General features: G+C 43.5%; 1 protein-coding gene across 3 annotated transcripts in view; it reads right to left on the reverse strand.

Moving 5' to 3' along the window:
* Nucleotides 1-7,264, reverse strand: part of LOC109910205 (neuroligin-3) — a 472,163-nt gene extending 464,899 nt beyond the window's left edge. For 2 of the 3 annotated variants that reach the window (XM_031797642.1, XM_031797641.1), the window contains exon 1: nucleotides 6,818-7,262. The gene's annotated coding sequence lies outside the window, so the exon portion shown is untranslated. Of the gene's footprint in view, nucleotides 1-6,817 lie in introns of all 3 variants that reach the window. The other variant, XM_031797643.1, reaches the window with a different exon arrangement.
* Between the last annotated feature and the right edge of the window lie 453 nt (nucleotides 7,265-7,717).

A 7,717-nucleotide genomic window follows, 5' to 3' on the forward strand; every position in this document is an offset into this window, starting at 1 on the left:
TTAATATGGTCGAATCCGGAAACTATCATCTCGAAAACAAGACGTTTATTCTTTCAGTGAAATACTGAACCGTTCCGTATTTTATCTAACGGGTGGCATCCATCAGTCTAAATATTCCTGTTACATTGTACAACCTTCAATGTTATGTCATAATTCTGGCAACTTAGTTCGCAATGAGCCAGACGGCCCAAACTGACACAATTTCACCTGGTTAATATTGCCTGCTAACCTGAGTTTCTTTTAGCTAAATATGCAGGTTTAAAAATATATACTTCTGTGTATTGATTTTAAGAAAGGCATTGGTGTTTATGGTTAGGTACACATTGGAGCAACGACAGTCCTTTTTCGCGAATGCGCACTGCATCGATTATATGCAACGCAGGACACGCTAGATAAACTAGTAATATCATCCACCATGTGTAGTTATAACTAGTGATTATGATTGATTATGTGTAATGCTAGCTAGCAACTTACCTTGGCTTCTTACTGCATTCGTGTAACAGGCAGGCTCCTCGTCAGGCAGGTGGTTAGAGCGTTGGACTAGTTAACCGTAAGGTTGCAAGATTGAATCCCTGAGCTGACAAGTTAAAAATCTGTGGTTCTGCTCCTAAACAAGCAGTTAACCCATCGTTCCTAGACAGTCATGGAAAATAAGAATGTGTTCTTAACTAACTTGCCTCGTTAAATAAAGATTAAATAAAGGTGTCAAAAAAAATAAAAATTTAATAATAATAATAATAAATTGGCGTCCAAAAATACCGATTTCCAACTGTTATAAAAACTTGAAATCGGCCCTAATTAATCGGCCATTCCGATTAATCGGTCGACCTCTAGTGTGTATATGTCCTGAGTGTATAGATAGCATTATAAATGATGCAATATTAGCTTTCTAAGTATAAGGTTTGACAATGAGTGTAAATGTTCCCTTGTACATAGAGGAAATTAGTTGCACCAGGGCAGAACTATTCCTTATTCAGGGTGTATCCATAGCATTGGATAGGAGGATTAAAGGACAGAACCCCAGGCCACCTCTTCATATACACCAATTTAACTAGGAGGATTAAAGAACAGAACCCCAGGCCACCTCTTCATATACACCAATTTAACTAGGAGGATTAAAGGACAGAACCCCAGGCCACCTCTTCATATACACCAATTTAACTAGGAGGATTAAAGAACAGTTCCCCAGGCCACTTCTTCACCAATTTAACTAGGAGGATTAAAGGACAGATCCCCAGGGCACCTCTTCACCAATTTAACTAGGAGGATTAAAGGACAGATCCCCAGGCCACCTCTTCACCAATTTAACTTAGCTTTAACGGATTTGTCTTCTTCTTGTCTCATCAGCTAGCTCTCAGGGGTGTGTGTGTGTGTGTGTGTGTGTGTGTGTGTGTGTGTGTGTGTGTGTGTGTGTGTGTGTGTGTGTGTGTGTGTGTGTGTGTGTTAGGACTGGGTGGTATACCATATTTGACGCACGGACCGGTTTGCATTTTACTTTACCTTCAATAACGGTATTTGAATTTTTTGATTTGTTATATGTGATATGCCAGTGTGTAACGTCCATTTTTATAATTTACTCCACTACTTGATCTCTCTCTCTCTCTCTCTCTCTCTCTCTCGCCCCTCTCGCTCTCTCTCTCTGCCATGCCTCTTTCCACACAGACCTAGACCCACCATGCCTCTTTCCACACAGACCTAGACCCGCCATGCCTCTTTCCACACAGACCTACACCCGCCATGCCACTTTCCACACAGACCTACACCCGCCGTCTTCACTCAAGGAGCGCATGAGTTGTTCCTCAACTACAAAACCCTTGCATTCATACAACAATGTTGATGACTATGATGCCGTTTTCACTTTGCTTCTTAATATAAATCTACAGGCCACAATTACACTATTAGTTTGTGTTTCTTACATCTGCAATCAGCTAGTTTGTCTTTTCTTAGCAAGTTCTGGCTAAATCGTGTTAGCCGCTAATGCTAATCGCTAATAAATGTTCTGAGTCAGTGCAAACGTAGCTAGCCATACAGCCTGATACCAGTGATGGTGAAGGCCTAAATCAGCATGTTGTTTTTGAAACAGTGTATTCTAAACCAAAGAGGATTAGGCGAAGTATGAATATGTTAGCAATTTGAAGTAGCTAATGTAGCCAAAGATTGCAGGGTCCCCTAGGACTTTGGTCCATACCCTGTCACAATAACTCCTCCCCGGCATCTTCAGTCATTGTCATGTCAAACAACACTTTATTCAAAGTGCCCACTATTATCTTCTAACTATAAAATTATAATAATCATAATTTTTCCATGGTTCTAACAGTTCACCCAAGTGTTTTGATCTAGATCTCAAGTCAAATCATAATTGCAATATTTGGTTCAAATTAAGGCCTAGATTGTTTTTGCCAGTACAGTACTGCCCTACGTGACAGTGTGGAAATGATCTCAAATGAGTGCAGGAAATGCAGAAATGTATGAAAATGCAGAAATCCATTTCTGGTTGAAGTTGAATTGAACAGTCTAAAACCATCAGAATAGAGAAAAAACCATTGAAATAACTTTGTACTTCCACCCTAGGATCACTCACTACTCATAAATCAACATTTTGTGTTATTCAAAAACATAAAATACTGTCACACCATCAAAAACTCTGAAAATACCGTGATATGATATTTTATCTATATCGCCCAGCCCTGTTGACAATAAGTTAAAGATTGATTTCTCTCTCTAAATTATCCACTCCCATCTTCCCCTCTCCGACTGTGAACAGACAGGCAGGAACTGGGATGAGAAAAGTGACATTTGAAAAGGGACGTGAAGATAGTGCACCTGTTTGATACTAAGGTTCGAGACATCTCAGAATTGCATTTCTTTACGATCTGCTTATTTGTAAAGAAATGTCAAAACCAGCGTTTTTTGTTGTTGCTCTTCTTGTTGATGTTCTCTCCTTCTCTCCATCAATGGAAGAGAGAAAAACATGTGTTGGCCAGGACACTGGCAGGTTTGTCTTGAGGGTAGAGTGTGAGGAGGCCTGAGTGCTCAGAGGCTTTACTTTACATCAATATAAGAGATATTTTTAGACAAGGTCAGCCAGAGCCTGTCAGGGAGAATGAAGCTCACACACACACACACACACACACACACACACACACACACACACACACACACACACACACACACAACAACAACCCCCCACCCACACACACACACACACACACACATAACCAATACATAAGCCTATTCTGTGCATTTTACCACGTCTTTCCCTCTCTTGACATGACCAAAGCCTCTGAGCAGGAACCTGGCAGCAGCGAGACTTAAACAGGAACCTGGCAGCAGCTTCACCAGGAGACCTAAACAGGAACCTGGCAGCAGCGAGACTTAAACCGGAACCTGGCAGCAGCGAGACTTAAACAGGAACCTGGCAGCAGCGAGACTTCAACAGGAACCTGGCAGCAGCTTCACCAGGAGACCTAAACAGGAACCTGGCAGCAGCGAGACATAAACCGGAACCTGGCAGCAGCTTCACTAGGAGGCCTAAACAGGAACCTGGCAGCAACTCCACCAGGAGGCCTAAACAGGAACCTGGAAGCAGCGTGACTTAAACAGGAACCTGGCAGCAGCGAGACCTAAACAGGAACCTGGCAGTGGCTTCACTAGGAGGCCTAAACAGGAACCTGGCTGCAGCTTCACTAGGAGGCCTAAACAGGAACCTGGCAGTGGCTTCACTAGGAGGCCTAAACAGGAACCTGGCAGCAGCTCCACCAAGAGGCCTAAACATGAACCTGGCAGCGGCTTCACTAGGAGGCCTAAACAGGAACCTGGCAGCAGCTCCACCAGGAGGCCTAAACAGGAACCTGGCAGCAGCTCCACCAGGAGGCCTAAACAGGAACCTGGCAGCAGCTCCACCAGGAGGCCTAAACAGGAACCTGGCAGCAGCTCCACCAGGAGGCCTAAACAGGAACCCTGCAGCAGCTTCATCAGGAGGCCTAAACAGGAACCTGACAGCAGCTCCACCAGGAGGCCTAAACAGGAACCCTGCAGCAGCTCCACTAGGAGGCCTAAACAGGAACCTGGCAGCAACTTCACTAGGAGGCCTAAACAGGAACCTGGCAGCAGCTCCACCAGGAGGCCTAAACAGGAACCCTGCAGCAGCTCCACCAGGAGGCCTAAAGAGGAACCCTGCAGCAGCTCCACCAGGAGGCCTAAACAGGAACCTGGCAGCAGCTTCACTAGGAGGCCTAAACAGGAACCTGGCAGCAGCTTCACTAGGAGGCCTAAACAGGAACCTGGCAGCAGCTTCACCAGGAGGCCTAAACAGGAACCTGGCAGCAGCTCCACCAGGAGGCCTAAACAGGAAGCTGGCAGCAGCTCCACCAGGAGGCCTAAACAGGAACCTGGCAGCATCTCCACCAGGAGGCTTGGAGGAGACAACCCAGAATCCATCATGTTAGGATTTTGAGCCCTACTCAGGTGGATCTGTGGTAGGGCAGACCAAAGCCTGAATGACCTTTTCTGCCGACAGCTACCTCTATAATGCTGTGAGACACACTATAACATCAGGATCTCTGCCCTGCTTTGGGCAATTACTACAACTGTCTAAAATACTTGGGTCGCTTCAGAGTCTCCCTCTCTCCTGTGTGTGTATGTGTGTGACATAATAAAATACTTAAAATAATATATTTGACTATTATTTGATTACCCCATGTATTTGATTACCCCAAAACTCTAACTTACAAGCCCTTATATTGCTTTGTCTAACATGTTAGTTCCTGCATAACTGTATGAATGATGTCATCAAAAGTGTATGACTTAATAGCTTGGGCCCTTTCTCACGAGATGAATGACGTTGTCATGACTGGTGCATGGGAGAAAAGCAAAAACAACCCATAATCTATTAGTAGGAGAATGGGATTTGAAAGAGCAGGGAACTGGGAAAAGACTGGTTTAGGCTACCGGACAGGAATAGGAATGGAGAAGGGGACAGAGGGAAAATGCACATCAATAGCATATATAATCTGTCCACGATACTAGACACACACACCATCAAATCTAAATAGACACAGTACATTCTCACGTCAAAGATGCATGCAAAGGATCATAGGAAAAGGACATTATATTGGGAGACAGAATGGCAATTCAAACATGCAATAGAAGTCAAACATCAAAAGCATCTATGCTTCTATGCTTCTATGCTTCTATGCTTCTATGCTTCTATGCTTCTATACTTCTGTAGCTAATTGCTCCTTTGAGCTATAGGCTTATTTAAAAAGTAAGAAATAGCGGTAATAGGAAGGGGAAATTCGTAGAAATTCTTTGGTTTTAGGGGGAAACAATTGCTTATTCACTGAATCACCATGACAACTCCTTGTGTGACATTGTCTCTCCCCCTCGTCCTCTCTCCCCCTCCTCCTCTCTCCCCCTTCTCCTCTCTCCCCCTCCCCTTTCTTCCACTCTAACCCATTGCAATTCAGCTCTCTAAGTTAATTCTTCCTTCACCCCCTGCAAGACTACAATGAGACCATTTTACTCAGCGTGCTAAACGACGGGAAATTTGGGAGAAGAGCAAAGAGAATACATTCAGGGAAACCAGATGGTTTATATGCTAAAATAAGCCAATTTACTTATATTATGAGCTTGTAATTATAGCCCTACAACTTCCATGATAACATAGCTTTCTCACAGTGAAAGAAGTCGTTCTCGTTTTCGATATTTCATAAAGTCACAAAAAATAAACCATGAATATGCATTATTTGAGTAGCCTATAACAAACACAGAGGGTTAATTCATGGACGTGAGATGAGCAGAGCTCTGCTCTCCTCTAGGCAAAGCCGCATCGTTTTAGCGGGCACATAGAGACGCAGACAGGTGGACTCACGTAATCATTTACTGACACTTGAAGGTAGCAGAACGGCAGAGGCTCAGAGCACACTGTAATAACCATGTACTAACTGTGTAATAAAATAAACAAGTCAATAAAACACTAGTAATTAACAGTAGCTTCGGCTAGTAACAAACGTCATAATAACGTGAATGATTATTAGCGTAAATATAGCATGACTAATACATGCCTACCTGTGATTATAATACATAAAGGTCCTCAAAACAAACAGGGTCACATTTTACGCATAACTTGAACTTGATCGAACCAAGACTCCAAAAACACCCCAAAAATCTATACATCTGGTTAAAACTTGTGGACGATCATATTGGGCAACTGAAAGCGGCTACAGCAGGGCTGTACACCCACCCGTTTCACCAGAGAGATGTACTTGCAGTAGGCCTATACCGAAATAAAGATTCCTCTCTCCGCTGGCAGCCACATTTATGGCCATATATTTGGGAATGTGTAGACCTTCAGTAGACCTAGCGCATAGAATGATCAGTCACAGCGGTAACGCACGGCACAGACAAGTCAGCGACAGGCAGAGCATAGCTTAAGTAACAAGTGCTCAATTTCACCATCACTAAACGGGGACGGACACCATCGGTATTCAACCATCTGATTTCGTTCCCAGCACTAGAATACATTCTCACAAGGCATGAGACCAGACTGTCCTTTAACTTTGCGCTCAAATTTCACGTAGCTCTGTCTCTCTCTCTCTCTGTCCGCGACACTCAAATTCAAAGACACTCGTATCACAGGACACGATGTCCAGGTTCAGCACCGGCTGAATAGAACACATCCGTGTCTCACTGCAACGTAAAATACAGCAGGCACATAATCAAATAGGCTAATGAGACTCTACATTTACAGTAATTCCAGCCAAATGTCACCCTAAAAATATCCTAAGTTCTTAATCAAGTGTTGCCTGTGACTCACCTGCCTTGGCGAGATGCAAATTCCCCCAACAAATCCCGTTATTTTCTTTAGGAAAAATCTGGATAAAATATTTCTGTGCACTTTGCTTGCAGTTGTAAATAGTCCTTGCAGATATCCTTATAGTGTAATACTTTGATTCGTTTCAGAATTACATTTCCCAACATAAAGATCCTTCAGCATTTTCAGTCCGTTCACATGTTCATCTTTTTTCTTCAGTTTCCTCCTCCGCTAGGCTGCTCGGTCAGCGCTGCACGTTTGACGTTCTCTACTTGCCTTTTCGTGAGGTCTTTCCACCAAACACGAGCTCTATCAGAGCGCGCTGCGCGGTCCCAGCTCGATATTCGGGAGCGCCAAATAGATGTGAGAGTTACTCGGTAACCAAGGGCACCCGCATCCTACATGAAAAGGAGAGGAGGACGCGGCTTTTTGCTAAATGTCTTCCGAAAAGAAGAAATGATCTCACTACTGTACAGTGAGCTTTTGACTCCTTGTTTATCGCTCAGGGTGAAAATGCTGAGCCAAGTCACGTGGGGTTGGCAGTGGCACAGGGCTCGTGTGGCATCACGTGTCACACATTCTCAATGGATTCATATTCTAAAAGGTTGCATTCTTAAAATAATATTATTCTGTCTTTTGAGCCTAATTGCTTGCACAGATGCCCATGTACTGTCTTATCAGAAAAATGCTTTGAGCTCAATTCAGTATATTATAGTAAATGCCACTGCCTCTTGAAATAGCTCATATCTGATTGTTTCTGTGCTCAGATCAGTCTATTTATGCAGAAGTGATACTTGACTAAACTGCAATAGTCACAAGGCAGCAAGACAAAAGCTTCAGCTATCATGTTTGGATTTCCATATTTATTGTTTGTAATCCTGCAGGGAGTTCATTTGGAATGCC

Source organism: Oncorhynchus kisutch, linkage group LG19, assembly GCF_002021735.2.
Source record: "Oncorhynchus kisutch isolate 150728-3 linkage group LG19, Okis_V2, whole genome shotgun sequence".
Taxonomy (NCBI): Eukaryota; Metazoa; Chordata; class Actinopteri; order Salmoniformes; family Salmonidae; genus Oncorhynchus; species Oncorhynchus kisutch.